Source organism: Mustela lutreola, chromosome 4, assembly GCF_030435805.1.
Source record: "Mustela lutreola isolate mMusLut2 chromosome 4, mMusLut2.pri, whole genome shotgun sequence".
NCBI lineage: Eukaryota > Metazoa > Chordata > Mammalia > Carnivora > Mustelidae > Mustela > Mustela lutreola.
Genome location: NC_081293.1, coordinates 11,638,691 through 11,648,562, shown reverse-complemented (window position 1 = coordinate 11,648,562; position 9,872 = coordinate 11,638,691). Strand labels below are relative to the sequence as shown.

The window sequence follows — 9,872 nt, the reverse complement described above, 5'->3', positions numbered from 1 at the left end:
CTCTCTGTCAAATTGATGAATAAAATCTTTAAAGGAAAAAAAAAAAGAAACAGTGCACAAATGGTATATAGAATATTATAAATGGTAGAGGGTATTTTTGACAGAAATAGGAAACAATTTCACTGACCATTTTAGGGGATTGATAGTAGGAATTTTGGCATATTCAAATAATGGACTGCTCCGTAGCCATTAAGAATTAATGGAGATCTAGTCTTACCGACCCAGAGAAATGATCATGACATAGTGAATGGAGGTTGGTATAACCTGGATTTTGTATAGTGAACCTGCAACATACAAGTGGAAAAATCAGGTAATCTGGAGAAGGGGGATGGGAATTAGTGCCTTGTAAATGTCAGTTTGCTTGCTGGGACCATAAAGAAATAAAATCTTTCTGAAAGCAAAGCATGTAGGGCGCCTGGGTGGCTCAGTCGTTAAGCGTCTGCCTTCAGCTCTGGTCACGATCCCGGGGTCCAGCCCCACCTCGGGCTCCCTGCGCTGCGGGAAGCCTGCTTCTCCCTCTCCCACTCCCTGTGCTTATGTTCCTCTCTCGCTCTGTCAAATAAATAAATACAATCTTAAAGACAAACAAAACAAAAAGCATGTTATGCCTTCTGGATCTCACCAAGGGTTGCCCTTGGCATTTCACCGTAGGAAGTAAGAAGATTAGTCCAGCCGTTTTGTTTAAATGATTCTTGAAATTTCTCCTTCGACCCGTTTTTGTTGACTGACTGGCTTGACTGAGTCTGAAATACATATCTTAGCACATTTAGCGCACTTTTTGGACTCTGCTAAATGGCAACACATCTCTTTCAAGTATGAATTTGATTTTTGGGAAAAGCTTATGTTCCATTATTGTTAGCTTTGGTGCATAAAGCAGGTACCCCGTCTGGGTGACCGTTTTGGAGTTGGCGAGTCTAGGGCGAGAATGAAGACTGGGAACCTTCCCAGTGCTCTGGCCAGGGTGGGGGTTTATCTGAAATCACCCAGGCACTGTGTGTTCACTGTTAATGGTAACCGCTGTCGGTTGCTTCTTTTATCCTCACATTACCGTTTGTGGGAAGTGAGTATTTGATTCTTATATGACAAGCTGGGCAGTTTGGTAGAGAGACAGCGTGACAGTCTGGAATCCTGCAACCAGGGACGTGCTCAGTGGGTACTGGGTTTCTGTCAGCCCTGTCTGGTGGACTAATGACTGACAAGCCGGAATATTTCGGGATGCACAAAATCAGAGTCTGTTTCACTGATATGATTCGAGTACCACTTCCTGGGTATGTGACACTAGCAGGGGTGCTTCTAGAGGGTAAAGATGAAAGAGAGTGCTCTTCCCTTTCAGGGAGTTCTGATCTAGTTGGGCAGCGACAGGCACATGGCCAACGACATTACAAGGTAGAATCTGGCTATAAAGACAGTCCTGATCGGGGGCATTTGGGCTGGGCCATGAAGGCTGGTGGCTGTGGGCTTGAAGCCACCATTAAAGTGGCTCCCCTCCTCTGGGTGCCAGGGCTGTGAAGGGGACTTTATAGATCATGTACTGTTTATTACAATTTGATAAGTCACGTATCCCTGTCATTTGCATGCAACAAACCCACAGAGGCTGAAGTGATTGTCCAGGGTGAGGTAAGCGTTGAAGCTTGGATCTGACCCTAAAGCCAGTGTGGTGGGAATTCCATCACGTAATGTTACCATGTGGAGAGTGGTGAGGCCGGACTCCTGGGAGTGCAGAGGGCAGAGCCAGACAGTGGTGACTGGGGGACTAGAACATGCCCGTTGTTCACCTGGAGCATGGAGTGGCTGTAGGGGAGCATGGAACAGGAAGGCTGAGCCAGCATATGGGAAAGCCAGGCTGAGAAACTGGGTGTTACATTTTTAGGCAAAATGGAACCACTGAGAGTTTTTGAGCAGAGGAGGCTGATATTGGCTGAGCCGGGAGACACCGAATCCGGCAGCAGAAGCTGTGAAGCCAAATGGGCAGTGGTTCTGAGAAGTATGTGGTCCTGCAAAGAAGAGGGGTGAGGTGGGTGGGAGTGGCTTTGGGGAGGCTGATTCTACAGAACTCGGCACCTCATGGGACATGGAGATGTGTGGAAGGACCAAACTGTTGAGTCTGAACCCAGGTGACGCGGTAGAGCTGCCAGGAGATGCTGCTGGCTCTGGGAAAAGATGCGGGCGTGGTCTGGGTCTCACGGGGTGGAGGGATGGCCAGCGAGGAATTGTGGAGGCTGGAGAGAACCTTCCAGCGGGAGGCGAGGGTTGGGGGGGTGGGGGAGTGGGGGGGTAAAGGCACAGCAGCAGCTTCAAAGAACACGGGAGCGGATGGCTTTGTTTTTCCCTGCACAGCACCCTCTTCTTCTAACAGCACAGCCCCTCCCTTTGTGCTGTGGGGCTCCACCCCTCTTCGGTATTCAGTCCCTGAGGTTGGGGGGGATGACTTCTCATTGGCTCCATGGGTGAGCGTGGGACCCAGCCGTGGCCAGTCAGAGCCCTGCTTTCTTTGACCTCCCTCTCCATGGGTTTAGGGGCGAGGATGTGATTCACCGTCCAGAAAGGCATGCCCTTCTGCCTCTGGTGTTGCCAGGCTGGTGGAAGGGGAGCCTGGAGCTACTGGTAGTCATTGCCTGAGAATAAAGGCAGCGGGAGAGAAAGAGAGAGAGAGAGAGAGATTGATTGGTCTCCCAATCAATGGTTGGTCTCCAGCTATCCTATGAGCGACATGGACCACCCTGGGCTTCCTGTTGGGGTGAGCCAGTAATATGACACTTACCAGTCGAAGGGTCCTGGGTCATTCAGGATTAGAAGCTATGTCTTTAGGGGATACCTGCCTTAAAGGGCCCAAGAAGGCAGGCCTGGAGGGAGGGTATGTGGATCAAGAGAAGGTGCCCTGAGTCAAGGAAGGCTGGGGAGCTTTTATCCCAGGCCTTGCCTGAGCATAGGAGCAGGTGCATTTGACGTTGGCCATACCTAATACAATTCCCAGTGTGGTTCCCTCTGTGGGACTCTTAACTGTAGGAAAAAAAAAAAAAAAGAAATCAGGAAACAAGTAAACAAATAGGCTGGTCACCATGGAAATGGAAACCCAAGGTGTTAGGAACAATAGCCGTGTGTGAGTCCGGAAGTGGACGCTGTCTCCACAGTTGCTTTGACCCCAAACCTGCGTCCCTGTGGGAGCCCGGACATATCCATAAACTCGTTACATAGACAGCTTCCCCTGGAGAGGGAAACATCTCTGATAAGCCTTGGTTTCATCATCATTAAAATGGCAATAAAATTAATATGGTGCTTGTGCATACCAGCGCTCTCTTCACAGCTGCTGGTGGGGACTCTCTTTGTCCCAGTCCCTCAGATGAGAAAGATGGAGAGAGATTCCTTAAGTTGCCCAAAGTCACAGCTATTAGTGGAAAAGGCGAGACTTGTACCCAGGCCCCAGTGTCCACGCCCTTTCAGTAGCCATGTTCTGCCACTTCACACTGGTGTTCCAAAATTTTGGTAGAAGCAGTTAATACTGATTTTGCGTGTCTTATTTTATTGAGTCCCGACCACAGACCGATGAGGCAGGCGCAACTGGTTAATCCCACTTCATAATGAAAAGGGAGGCACAGAGGATTTAGGAATCCTGCCCAAGTTCCACAGTCAGTAGGAGGCAGAAATATATTTTGAGGTTATTTTTTCAGATGGATTTGAAATGCTGATGTGCCTGAAAATTATTTTGGAAGCCCAGGATGTGTGTTCACTGTAATTTCTAAATCTGGCTCTCATCAATTGTGATGTTCTTCATGTGTGGATTTATATTAAATCAGGGGGGTGAACATTGTGGACAGAGGAAAGTAACTTGATTTGTCTATTATCATTAGAAAACCATATTCAGGAATGCACTAACATGTAAGTAATTGGACAGTGTTAAAGCAAAGGAAAAAGCTTTGAAAACAAAATCACACCTTTAAAATCTATGCAAATTCTTTTTCTTGGTGAAGGAAAAACCAAATGTACTACTGTTTGTGGGCTGGCTGGACGTGTTACAAATGCTGTGGGGTGGGAGTATGTGACAATTTTTTTTCCATTGAGGGCCCATTATAAGACACACTCGGGCTGCTTAAACTCCCCCAAACTCGTGAATTGGTTCAATAACAAAAAGCATGAATCATTTTAATATGAAGGTACAGGAACATCTGCCTGAGTAATTTCTGACTTTTTTTTTTTTCTTGTTGAAAACGTGTTACATTTGGGATTTATTGTTGGAAATAAAAGTGGATCTGGGGACCGGTGGCCTTGAAGCTTCATGAAGACGGGTCCTTATTATTTACTGCTTATTATTTACTGCTTATTATTTATGCCCTTTGTCATGTGTCTGTATCCAGTGGGTCTGAATGAATACTTTTTAAATGAATGATGAATTTAGGAAGGCCTGTATTCTGCCCCAGGCTAAGCCCACTCCTCTTGAGGAGGTTCCTTAGACTGGCAGATGGCCAAGGGGTAATAGAAGCTTACGGTAAAGTTCCAGCTGGTTTGGGGGCCCAAGGCGGAGCTCTGGACTGCTAGACAGGGTGGCCCAGTTTGGGAGCCCGAGAACCCCCTTCCTCCTGAGACTCAGGCCTAGTCTCAGCTCTCATCACTCTGTCAGAAAGGGCAAAAGTCCCTCTCCACCAAGGAGGGGATTGGGCCAGGGGAAAACGGGCAAAGATTCAGGAGGCCTCGGGGCCTGGCTTAGAGCTGGCTTAGAGCTGGCTTAAGCCTCAGCCAGACAGGGGCTCCTGGCCTGGCTGTTCCCAGAGGGTGTGAGGTTGGGCCTTGTGGTGACCTTCCCTGGGTGACCCTGCTTCCACCCTCTGGGACCTCCAGGTCACCTTCAGCCTCAACCCTGGGGAGCCGTCTTAATTAAGAGCTAACTTTGTTCTGGTTACTTAAGGTGTGCTTTGCCCCATGCTAAGGACTGACTGCAGTCTCACTGGTTTTCCCTTTAGCACTTTTGGTTTCTTTTCTTTTTTTAGAGACAGAGCATGAGGAGGGGGTAAGGGAGGGGAGAGGTAGAGGGAGAGGGTAGAGAGAGAATCTTAAGCAGGCTCTAAGCCCAGCACGGAAAGAGCCAGACTTGGGGCTCAGTCTCAGGACCCTGAGATCATGACCTGAGCTGAGATCAAAAGTCGGTTCCACGCTCAGCAGCCTGAGCCACCCAAGCGCCCCTCCCTTCAGCAGTTCCTTTTCTTGCTGTTTTCCTGTCTGTTACACAAAACACGTTAGTGCCTCCGTGCAGCGATCTACAGCTCAGAATGGTTTGTCTCCTCCTCCTATCTGGATGGGACTGTCATAATCCCAGTTCACAGCTGAGGAAATTTGAGGCTTAAAGAGTATAAGTACCTTGTCCAGCATCATGTGTCTTCTCAGTCGCCTAAACCAAGCAAGGGAATGTGACTCTTAAACCCGTTTTCCTTCTCCACTGGGTCTGGGGCCCAATCCCTACGTTGAGTTTCCGAAGGAAGGTATAGGCCTTTGTTTTGCAGGATTATTTATTCAAGTGACTGTTTTTTGCTCAATCACAGGGGACTATGAGCTCGTTAAGGGCTTTACGCTTGATGTATCTTGTATATTTTTATTGGGAAAAGGCCACCGCCCATCATACCTCTCATAGATCTGTTTCAGTAAAGCTGACTGTAAAGTGTTTTTCTGTAAAGTGAGCTCCTGTAAAGTGAATTACAGTGAAGTGAATCCTAGTTCCTGATCGGTTTCCTTCCTAAAAAAATAAGCTTGCTCCCAGAAGGTGTCCCAGGAGGAGGGGGGTCTGGGATCTGCCTTTGGCCACATGCTCACCTCCACGCCTGCTCTCCCCTACCCCCCTACCCACCAGGCCCTGGGTGCTGTTCTTTTGTGCAGATAGGAACAGCGCCCAAGAGCGCCAGAGCCCTGGTTGTAGCAGGAGTTATTTACCTTCTAGTCTGGGACTGGTCAGTTGTTCAGCCCACACCATATCTTAAAGCCTCTGCCTTCAGCTCGGCTCATGATCCCAGGGTCCTGGGATGGAGCCCCGCATCGGGCTCTCTGCGCTGCAGGGAGCCTGCTTCCTCCTCTCTCTCTCTGCCTGCCTCTCTGCCTACTCTCTCTGTCAAATAAATAAAAACTTAAAAAAAAAATTAGAAAATTTCACCTCGTGTCCCTGATTTAAGATTTCTTTTAGAAAATTGGAAGTTCTAGCAGTATTAGGTAAGAATTTTTGCATTGCACTGTTTGTCTGCCATATTAGTTATCTGTCTCGGGGCAAAGTTCCAGGCTTTACATTTCACACAGACCACAGGCTTCCCTCTGGCCTCAGGCGCAGCACCTTTTACTGTGTTATGTCACTTGGCCAACCCCTGGGCTGGGGCCCCTGTCCTTTTCTGTGGTGTATTTGCCTTGCAAACTTTAAGTTATATAATAACAAGTTCCCTCTTAAAAAAAAAAAAAAAAGAACAGTTTACAGCACAGGGTTTACTTAACACGCAATTTCAGCAGGCACTGAGTTTGCTCATTTAATGCGGAGACCTGGCCCCCAGAAGGGCCTGGGACTACCCAGTAGCAGGAGTCTGTCGGAAGGAAGGACAGACAGAGAGGGCGCTGTCTGGGTGTCTCCAGCCCCCTAAGTGAAGGGCTTCCTTTAAAGAAGTGACAAGTAATGCACGACACCAAGTGATCAACACAGTATTCAAGGGGGAGACCCTTAAACTTCAGGGGGACTGAAGGAGAGGGAGCTGGGGAGGGGTAGGTGTGCTGTGGGGACATTCCACGACAAAGGAAAAGCAGGAAAGTGAGCTGGGAAATACCCAAGTCCGAGCCTGAATGATGCTGTTTACAAGTTCTTACAGGAAAGACTATTATGGGTGAGCGCTTAATGGGTTGTCTGTCTGTCAAGGGGAGAGAGGGGCTGGGGGTGAGGGGGCGGGGCTGGACTTGAGAAGGAGTGACTCTAAGCGTTGCTTCTTGCATTTCCTGTCTTTCCATTTACAGTCTGCTTGGGGATTAAAAGGGTGGTGGTGGTGGGGGGTGCCCGGCTGCTGAGCGTGGGAGGAAGGAGGTGTGTGTGTTTCTGTTTCGCTTCTGAATATTTTCTGGACCCAGAGAGGGTTTTCTGGTCTGCTGAGGAGAAGACACCCCTTGTAGGCCCTGCAGGCGGAGGTGATGGTGGGCGGAGGGTGAGATGTTATCGGTTTCCTGGGTGGAGTATGGACCGGAAGGAGGGGTGCCTCGCCCTGAAAAATCTCAATTAAACTTTGGACTGGCTTACCCAGGGAGGTGGCATGACTTCCTCTGGAGGTCTAAAATAAAGAGCAGAGATTCAGTTCCATCTGGAACGATGGGTGTGGCCCTGGCTGGCGCTGGGATGGACCCAGTGATCTCCCCAGCCTTCTTTGTTCTGAGACTAGACACCCCACCCCTCACCCACCCTAGAGAAATTTCTGGAACTAGGAAGGTTTGGTCTCAGCACATTAGGATTGCTGCTAGAGAATAAAGACCCTTAAAACTGGATCCTTTGGCTTCTTGGGCAACAAGCAGGAAAACACCCACCTTCTGTTAGACCAGGCTCTTGAATTTTAGTGTCAGTGAATAGAGCAAAGAGAGTCTTTTACCCTTATTTAAAAGTGGACTGCACAGTTGTTGACTCTTTCAAGGCCTGACATTAATATACCCTAATTCAATTTGCTGTCTGGAAGTGGTTTGCCACATTCTTTTGGGCTCCGATGAGAAATGGTGACCCCCACCCCCCCCAAAGAAGGGTGATCTTATGGCTGGTGTCAGGATTTATAGCGTCTTCTGTCATCCTTAAAAGGGTCCCTGTTGGGGCACCTGGGTGGCTCAGTGGGTTAAAGCCTCTGCCTTCGGCTCAGGTCATGATCTCAGGGTCCTGGGATCGAGCCCCACATTGAGCTCTCTGCTCAGCGGAGAGCCTGCTTCCCATCCTCTCTCTCTGCCTGCCTCTCGCCTCTCTGCCTAGTTGTGATCTCTGTCAAATAAATAAATAAAACATTAAAAAAAAAAAGGGGGTCCCTGTTTGGGCAATAAATTACATAGTCAGTCTACCATGAAAGAAAAGAAAAAATTCAGTAGAAAACTGTTTTGGGAGGGGGCATGGAAACTAAGGCCTTTGAAATATGTGATTTTCCATTTAAATAAACATATATTATTCTTTTTTGTAACCTAAATGACATTATAGCATTCAGAGCCTGACTTCTTGCTGGAAGGAGAGGAAGGAAGTTTTGTAATTGAGAAAGCTCATTAAACACACACATACACACACGCACATGCATACACATACACACACACACACACGCACGCACAAAACAACTAAACTAAGAAAACCAAGTAACATAAAGTAAAAGAACCAGGAGCTTTCCAGCCAGGGGTTCTACCTGTGCTATGGCTGTGGGGGCTGGAAGAAAGCTTGGAGCCGCCTTCTGTCAGCGGGCCCCCAAGGAGCACGGCTTTGAAAGGAAAGAGGATGCAGACGGGGCCCTGACCTGACATTGCACAGCTGGAACATCCCGGAATGCAGACGGGCCCTGAGGTCAGAGGGAGTGGGATGCAGCCAGGCCTCTTAGTGCTTTGCTGGGGCCACTGAGCCCATCCTTGATCATGGTTGATTGCAAGAGTGGGGATTAGGGATTGAAAAAAATGTAAGCCTTAGGCACTTCTGTTAAAGGGGAAACTAAGGCATATGACAGATTTTAAGTTTATTTGAAAATCAATTCAAGTCAGGCAGTGCCAGATGGGAAGTGGTCGGGAGGGATCCTCTCAGAGGAGCGGCGGAAAGGCTCCCACAGAGAAGGTATGGAGCACCAGGCACTAGGAGACAGTCATTGCACTGGCTGTGGCTGAAAGCCTGGTTGGCTATTTATGGTTGGCTGTCCTGAGCATTTTTCTTTTCATAATCTTGAGGCTATTTCAGATTTAGGTTTTGGTGTGCTTACTATACTGCCACTCAATCTAATGGCCTCCTCGTTTGATTAGTTTAACAGTTCCTAAGTGGAGTGATCTAAAAGCAAATAGTTCTCCATTTTTAGTGTCAGCGTCCTCCTCTGTAAAATGGGGATGGTACCACCACCTAGCTCCAGGGCTTCTGTGGGAAGCGAACAGAGGAGAGGAGAAGGCATTGGTAAGCTGGGGTAAGGCATGCCAATGCGAGACGATGGCTCTGTGGCCCTTGTGTGGTCACAAGGGCTGGTGTTTCCTATAGGCAAGCGGGAGGAGTGACACTGAGCCACCTTCGTGTCAGGGACACATGACAGACGGCCTCCAGTGCCGTCTCTTCCCAGCCCTGTCAGCAACTGACAGGTTCAATGAGGCTTTGCCAGAATGTTCAAGTAGCTTTTCCTAACACGTGTCTTTCTTCAAACTCTGTCCCACCCTGCCGACCACAAACTTCGCTGGGAGCATCTTTTGCCAAAACGGAGCTGGCACAGCTGTAGAAAGAGGCAGTGTTCTATATGATTGTGAAGAACGACACAGCGCGCAGCGCGTAGGATATACTCATCCGTTCACCCGGCCTCCCAACAAACAGCTACTGAGCCCTGCTCAGGTCCCAGGCACTGGGACGATTGGGGTGGCTGGCTGGGTGGGCAGACGTGGTAGCTGCCCTGATCTGGAACTTGCCTCCTTGAGGCAACAACCTGCAAAAACAGCACAACAAACTTACAATATGTTATAAGTTACAGTGTAAAGTAACTTACGATATGTTATAAGTTACAACGTAACTTATAATATGTTATAACTTACAGCGTAAAGTAACTTACAATCTAGTAAAGAAAAAAATGAAGACTAAGAGACCAACAATTGAGCACTAAGCTTACTGCTGGGTGGGGAGCCTGATGGCATTGGGTCTTGGCTGTGAGGGATGAAGTTTAGGTGGCTAGAGA

General features: G+C 48.4%; 1 protein-coding gene across 1 annotated transcript in view; it reads left to right on the top strand.

Annotated features, from left to right (window-relative positions):
* Positions 1-9,872, top strand: part of GRK5 (G protein-coupled receptor kinase 5) — a 209,569-nt gene that overhangs the window by 19,835 nt on the left and 179,862 nt on the right. The window lies entirely within an intron of this gene.